This window comes from Cebus imitator, unplaced genomic scaffold (genome assembly GCF_001604975.1).
Source record: "Cebus imitator isolate Cc_AM_T3 unplaced genomic scaffold, Cebus_imitator-1.0 Scaffold418, whole genome shotgun sequence".
Classification (NCBI taxonomy): Eukaryota; Metazoa; Chordata; class Mammalia; order Primates; family Cebidae; genus Cebus; species Cebus imitator.
In genome coordinates this window covers 1,641,195-1,648,694 of record NW_016107733.1, presented here as the reverse complement: position 1 = coordinate 1,648,694, position 7,500 = coordinate 1,641,195, and the positions used below count along the sequence as shown (strand labels likewise).

The following is a 7,500-nucleotide window of genomic DNA, read 5'->3' as shown; positions in this document are numbered from 1 at the left end:
TGTGTCATTAATATAAATGTGTGTTAGTGTAGAAATCTTCTGGTTTAAAAACTTAGAATTGCACACATTTCAGTATGTTTATTTGTACTTACATAATTTTAGAATAGTGGTTGCCAATAGCCTGTATGTTTCACATTAATTGGTTTTTTTGTTAACTAAATAAATCATTTTAGTATGTTGTATGTCAGTTACTGGGATAGCTGGGACATAGAGTGTAATTTAAAATTTGTCAATAAGTATTCATTGGAATATATGTAAATGTGCCTTGCCGGTTATTGAAACTTATCTACAAAATGAGTATGGGGTGACAAAAATTAGTTCCTGGTGCTTAATGAAACTTTCTGCCACTGATTTTATATATTACCCCGTGCTTTTTTAAAGTACATCTCTCTCAAAACTTAGTGTAAGTTTGAGGGCTACACAAAACATTTACATGTCATTCTAACATAATGAATATAATAGGTTGTGGAAAGTGGGTAAACTAAATGTAGCCTTCAGTAAAATTGAATCTCAGTGTAATCCTTGGTGCTGGCATTTCCTAGTTCCGAGGAGTTAAATGATCCCATCTAAGAGGTCATTGCCATGCCTATTGGCACTTTACTGTCATAGCATTTTTAAGGGACACTGTCAAGGTGTTTAAGTTAATTCTCAGAATTATTTGTTGGGATTTTAGGGCAGGTTTGTTTGACTTAAAGTAAGAACTGCATTGTCAAAGCTGAAAGATGAACACTTTTGTGAGTTCACAAATGTGTTCTTAAGAAAACATTAAAATATGGAGCTCTGGGTTTTCAAGACTATTTGGCATTCTTAGTTTGGGGACTTGGGAGAGAAACTGATAAAAAATTGTGAAGAATTGCTGGTTATACTTAAGGGTAATGTAAACAGTGGTGATGAAATATATACACATCAAGTGAAATTACTTGACAGTGTTCATTTGAATGACTTTGAATTCAAGCCATTATAATTACTTTTAAAATTAAATATCATTTGCACTGTTCTGATAATGGGTGCAGTTTTTGAGCAATATAATCAGAGCTAAATATGCATGTAGTGATTAGTGATGTGAACAATTAACGTTCTGAGAAGAAATACTAACTGTGGTATTTTCAAACTTAAATTTCTGTAGTAAAATCAGTATCAAAGTCTTATCAGATCAAGGAAAACAGGCAATGCATATAAACATACTTTTGAATGTTGTGTGGCCTATAAAGCAATAATGCAATTTATGGAATGTCATGGGATATGAGAAATGGAAATGCAAAAATAACTAATCCTTTAGTAAAAATGTCAACATGTTTAAAGGGGGAATGTTAACAAATGTAGGTTATTGCTATTTGTGATTTGTTTATGGGTTCTTGGCTTTGACAGCTTCAAAGAATGGACAGACTTATGATAAGTTAAAGAAATTTTGTATATATTGTCAAGGAAAGGGTCTTAAATCCAAGAGTCAGGTCCCTTCCTTGGGGTAAAAAAAATATATCTTTAAAGCATTCTGATTGTTAAAAAGAAATCTAACCAAAACGGACGCAAGATTTTGTTTCTGCAGACTACTTGGCAATCAAAAGTGATCATAAATTTAGTTTATCAGTTTTCAGAAAGTTGCTTTGTGAGAAAAGTGTGTTAGATACATTTTCCCAAGCATGCTTTTTGTGGAAGGTTTTCAGCCATTGCAACTGAGTCAGATGTTAAAAATGAAGGGAAAATTGAGTGTTGTGCACACCCACAAAACTATTGTACACTCATGATTGCAGTTTTGGTATGAGAAACTTTTCTACCAGTTATTGCAAACCTGACTTAAAATGTAAAGTTTCCTTATAAAATAGGAACAACATAGAAATGGATTGAAGGGGTGATCTGAGTTATTGGATATAAAATATTTCCAGTAGAATGAACATCAAGCACGAGAGATGAAATTGACATATTCAGAACAGCTTTTTTGACTGCTAAGCCAAAAATTGTAAGAAACATAGCAAAAGATCCCTTATTATTAAAGAATATTATTATACATAATCTCTATTTTAAGGGGAGAAATTTAGAAGGGCTTCATGAATTTAGGAGAGGGTGCTAACCCTGCTTAGGTTCCCACCAGGATCATTTTTTCTCTAATTATGTATACCAGAAGATTTTCATCTGACCATAGATATTCACTGGTGGGTGTAAAATTAATGACTAAAGAACTTAAGTGACAATTACATAAACAGACTTGTGGGGATATTGTTTTAAGATGTAGTATTAATTACTCAGTGATTATACCACTCAATAGGGCATGCCACTCCTTTTCTTAAGAGGCTAATTATGAAGCAGTGCTCACAGGCATTTTTTAACTAGCAAATTAGTAGATGGACTTTTGGGGTCTGTCACTTTTTAAAAGTATTTAAGACTTAAATTCTATTAGCACCACAGTCTGCCTTCAGTAATACACCTAAAATATTTTTCAGGACCAGAAGCATTCAGTTTGGAAATCTTTTTGCAGATGCAAACCAGTATTATTATTAACGCTCTGGGTCAAAGGTTAGGTTTTTAATATTAACAGTAGTCTGGTAAATATTTAGAAGTCTGGCATTGAGAAACAAAAGCTTGTACCTGACTAGTATTTTTATTTAAAAAAATTAGTTCTGTTAGCTTATTTAAATTCTTTTATTTATCCATAGAATTTATATTTATTTCATTCTTTTCATCTCACTGAAAACTGTCTGCAGGCCCTTTGATTTGGATTAGATGTGTGAAGTACTGTCTTTTGCCAAAAACCTCAAATACCTGTTTCTTTTCAAGTAGTGGGTTTGTGCTTGTTTGGAGATCAGTTCAAAAACTATCTGTACTATCTGTACTGCCTCTGATGTTAAGATTTTATGTATAGCATAAGGAAGCTAGCTCTGACTATATTTTCCTAAGAATAAAGACCTATTTTTGTAGCATGTCTTAGGATCTCCAGGAGTCCAAGAATTATTGTGAGTGTCCTCCATTTCATCACTTTTCACTTAACAGCTTTTAAGTAGACACTTGGAATCTTTAGAGGTCTGTCGCCCTTTGATTACCCATACATTCGAAATAACTAGCCAATGATGAAAATTTCCCCAAGATATCTTCAGTTGCAATCACATTACTGGAAGATGAATAGAATAAATGTATTAGGTTGGTCTTAATTTTTGATAGAAATATTCTGTGGTCACATGTCATTGGATTTGATAAAGGTAGTCATTTGGAAAGAATCGGGGACTTGTCAATATATTTGTGGGTTTTGGCTTATACCCCTAGGATTTCGGGGAGGTTGGGGGAGGAGCAGTTTTGGCCACTTCCATCACAAGACTCCTTTTAGGTCACTAAGTGCAGGGTTTAGTTTCTGTTTTGGATTAACAAGATTTATATTGATTATTGAGAACAGACTTTCCACATTTCAGAACAGTCAAGGAAGTCTGAATAAGACTTTTGAGTGTGGAAGAAGTCCTAATAAACCATTTTGGAAACTAGCATCTCCCAAATGTTATATAGCTTTCTAAAATGGGTTTTTAACACAGTGGGATCAGAGTAAGATTATTATTAAAATAATATACTGTAAGCTTAATTGCCTAATTTTCTACTTTGTCTATAAAGTGACTTACAACAAGTTCTAATCTAGAAAGGAGTTATAAAGGTTATGTAATGTTTGTGAATTGTCATTTCTTGCCTTTTTTAGGCTTTCGCCTTTATTCTGAAAAGGAGATTGTTGCGACACAAACTCAACTTGTTTTGGAGAGGATTTTAGGAAGCCTAAGGGAGTTGGCATCTTACATCATTTTGGATCTGCAGTTTTTGAGTTTTCAGGGCAGAAGGGCAAAGTATTTGGTGTGGACAAGTTGTTGCCAAAGACTAAAGAATAAGACCAGGGCTTGTTAACAATAAGAAGTCTGTTTTGTAGATTCTGTATGATAAAATTAGGTCTTGTAAATACAGAAACAACATGAGATACAAGAAGAGTTTCAACATATATGTTATGGCTCATTTAATGGTGTTAACTTTAAATGAGTTGAAATTTGAAGAACATGGAATTTGTGCAATATAAGTACTGCATCATTTAAACACAATTGCTAAAGCTAGGTGCATTTATATATTAAACTTGACGTTTTTAAGAGAATATCTTTAATATGTCAGTATGTTAATTGGTTGCTTTAATTGGAAGACTCAGGAATTAGGCCTCCACAGTTGCTTTAGGTTTATTTAACATCATGAAAAATTAGAAAAGCATATGTACACATTTTATTTCTCAGTTTTGTTTAATATTTGGAATATATTTAGAGGAAAACCAGAAATAAACATCAAAGGTCATCTATAAAAATTGGCAGAAGATACTTTATTTTTTTTTTTTGAGACATAGTCTCACTCTGTCACCCAGGCTGGAGTGCGAGGTGCGATCTTGGCTCACTGCGACCTCTGCCTTTGAGGTTCAAGTTACTGTCCTGCTTCAGCCTCCCAAGTAACTGGATCTACAGGCACGTCCCACCCCGCCTGGTTAACTTTTTTGTATTTTTAGTAGAGATGGGGTTTTACTGCGTCAGCCAGGTTGGTCTCCTCTCCTGACCTCGTGATCCACCTGCCTTGGCCTCCCAAAGTGCCGAGATTACAGGCGTGAGCCACTGCGCCTGGCCCACAATACACTTCATTTTCACTCTAGAACCATGTATATATGTAATAGAGTGATATCTACCTCCTTTGCATTTTTCCTTGAAATAGTAAAAATTCACTTAAATTTGCAGAAATTTAAGACAGGTTCAGTTCCCTTTTGGTGTCCTGTCTAACTTCAGGTACAGTTAAACATAGAATTAAAAGATGAAAAGCCTTTATTGTAAAATTGTCAGGTAACAAATCCTAGTTATCTCTGGTTTCCTGGAGATTTATTTAGCATTTAGGAGAGGATCAACAAAGGGGCACAGCAAGCAGATACTGTAGTTAGTATTATTTTTTCCCTTATTTTTGCTTAGTATCTATCTTTTGATTAGTCTTTTTAGTACATTTTATGGTAAATTTCTTCATGATTTATTTTACCTCCTTTTAGAATGGAAGCTCCTTGAAGGGCAGGGAAATATTGAGTAGGCAGGCATTTAAAAATATTCAAAATGATGTTCAGTTTGGTGGAAGTTTATTTGCCAAATGAGGCTTGTGACATGAGAACTTGAAAAAGGGAATCAAATATTTTGAACCACTTAATTTACGGCATGGAAAGGTTTTAAAAATGATCACAAAGTGCTAATGATTTAAGTAAATTAAGATGGAGATCTTAATTTAAATTATCAATGTGACATTTTAAAGAATTATAAAATTGTCTTAAGTTGAGGAAACAGTTGGCCTTGTGATTTATAGACCTTTTTTAATATGTTAAAACAACCCTATGTGGAAGTGACTGTTTCTTTATTTGAAATTAAGAGGAAAAGGGTGCTCATAAGTCATCTATCTTTAGCGGTGAACTTAACAAAATCAATTGCATCAATTTTCCTTTATGCTGATGTGTGGTTTAATCTGTGCTGCTGAACAGGATAGTATCAATCTACAAGCCTCGTGTTTATAATTTCTTAATGAGGTGAGGAGGCGGTACTTGAAGATGGAATTTTGCTAATGAGAGTCCGGTTGGCTTTGAGTCTAAAGTTTTTAAAAGGTTCTTTTGCATAGCAATTTGAAGATGACAGAATAATGATACTTGAGAAAAAGCATGAAGCATAGATAACTAAAAATGATGTATTGACAGCTATTTCTGAGGGTAGTGTATATTGCTTACACTATCTTAAAATAGAGAAATGGTTACATCGATATGAATAGCCTTTTATTTACCTGCCAATTGATAGGTAGCTGAAATTCAATATAACCTGAAAAGTGAGGCTCTAGATTTAAGGCATTATTTCACTACATTATATATACCTTCTAATATCAGTGGTTATGAGTAAAAGTGGTATTTATGTTTACATATGCTTGGTTGGTGTCTTAACTTGATAGTTGCTCTTTTAAAATAGAGAAAGACCTGTCCATGAAGTCTACTCCCAGATAACCTCCTCTATTATCTCTTAAAATTTATTGATTTAAAAGAGTGGGTTGGCCAGGTGTGGGGCTCACACCTGTAATCCCAGCACTTTGGGAGGCCCCGGCGGACAGATCACCTGAGGCCAGGAGTTCAAGACCAGCCTGGCCAACATAGTAAAACCCTGTTTCTACTAAAAAGACAAAAAAAAAATCTGGGCATGGTGGCATGCGACTGTAGTCCCAGCTACTCAGGAGGTTGAGTCAGGAGAAACACTTGAACCTGGGAGGCAGAGGTTGCAGTGAGATCACACCACTGTACTCCAGCCTGGGCAACAGAGTGAGACTCCATCTCAAAAAGAAAGATCTTGCTCTGTTACCCAGGCTGTGGAAGTCTGTGGCACCGTCGTAGCTTACTGCAGCCTCAAACTCCTGGGCACAAGCAATCCTTCTGCCTCAGCCTCCCAAAGTGCTGGGATTACATTGTGCCCAGCCTCTTGGTTACATTTATTACTTGAAATACACTTGACCCTCTATTTAGATGAATTTTAGAATCTCTGACTTCATAAGGAAATAGTACATTGAGTAGTTTTCTTTCATTTTCAGGTATCGTCCTTTCTTACTGTCAGGATTGTAACACTTTAGAATTGATTACCTTATACTTGCCTGTAGACTGAAGAGAGGCAAAACAAAATATATAATGTGCTTACCCATCCTCATTCATCACAGCTGTTTATTTTATATATGCACTGTCTTGCTCACTCTTGTAGAAATTTAAAAAGTTACCAGTTTCTATTATTAGAAGTAGTATTAGTTCACATCAGTTTTCTCTTAGTGCTTCTGATTTTCTCAGATATTTGGTGATTATTCATATTTATCAAAGAACGATATTAGGAAAACTGGTGTTGCCTGGACTTGTCTACTGAGAAGGCTTATGGCAAGTTCTGATGTGAATGAGAAAATGAGGACTAACAGCCTTTTTTTTTTTAGCTTTCCTGAGAGCAGCGAGGCAAGTAGAGTACCCTCTCCAGTGTCAGAAGAATTCTCAATTGCAGGAGTTCTGACCCCTCCCACGTTACTCACTTTGAGAGAGAGGTAGACCCTAAAAGCAATTTTACAACTGTCAAGTCTCAGCCCTTTCACTCCTGCAAACTAAGAGATTTTGCATTTTGCTATCCACTCATTTCTCCCGTGGAAAATGGCTCCTGCAGTTTGTAGCACTGAGTGCAAAATTAATATGAGCCTCATTTCTTCATCTTTTGTATGAAGGAATATGAATTTATCTTTTGTATCTAAATTGTGCAATTTAGTATAAAAGGTGCTAGTTTTAAAATCGAACTGATAGTAAAACACAGTAGCATGGTGCACATCCTGAGTTAAGATGAATCTGTATTATCACATCTGTATTACTGCTTATTTAAAATATATTGTCTTGGAAAAGTATGTTTTACTTGGAAAGAGAATGGGTACATAGAGGACATTTTGTGACTAAGGATGCAAATTTAGTGACATTAATTG

At 34.9% G+C, this 7,500-nt stretch overlaps 1 protein-coding gene across 4 annotated transcripts in view; it reads left to right on the top strand.

Annotated features, from left to right (window-relative positions):
• Positions 1 to 7,500, top strand: part of LOC108289999 (synaptotagmin binding cytoplasmic RNA interacting protein) — a 41,301-nt gene that overhangs the window by 32,569 nt on the left and 1,232 nt on the right. For 3 of the 4 annotated variants that reach the window (XM_017509671.2, XM_017509672.2, XM_017509674.2), the window contains one exon: positions 1 to 2,919. This exon is cut by the window's left edge. The exons of the other annotated variant lie outside the window; for it this stretch is intronic. The gene's annotated coding sequence lies outside the window, so the exon portion shown is untranslated. Of the gene's footprint in view, positions 2,920 to 7,500 lie in introns of those variants that run through there. 4 annotated transcript variants of the gene reach the window in all.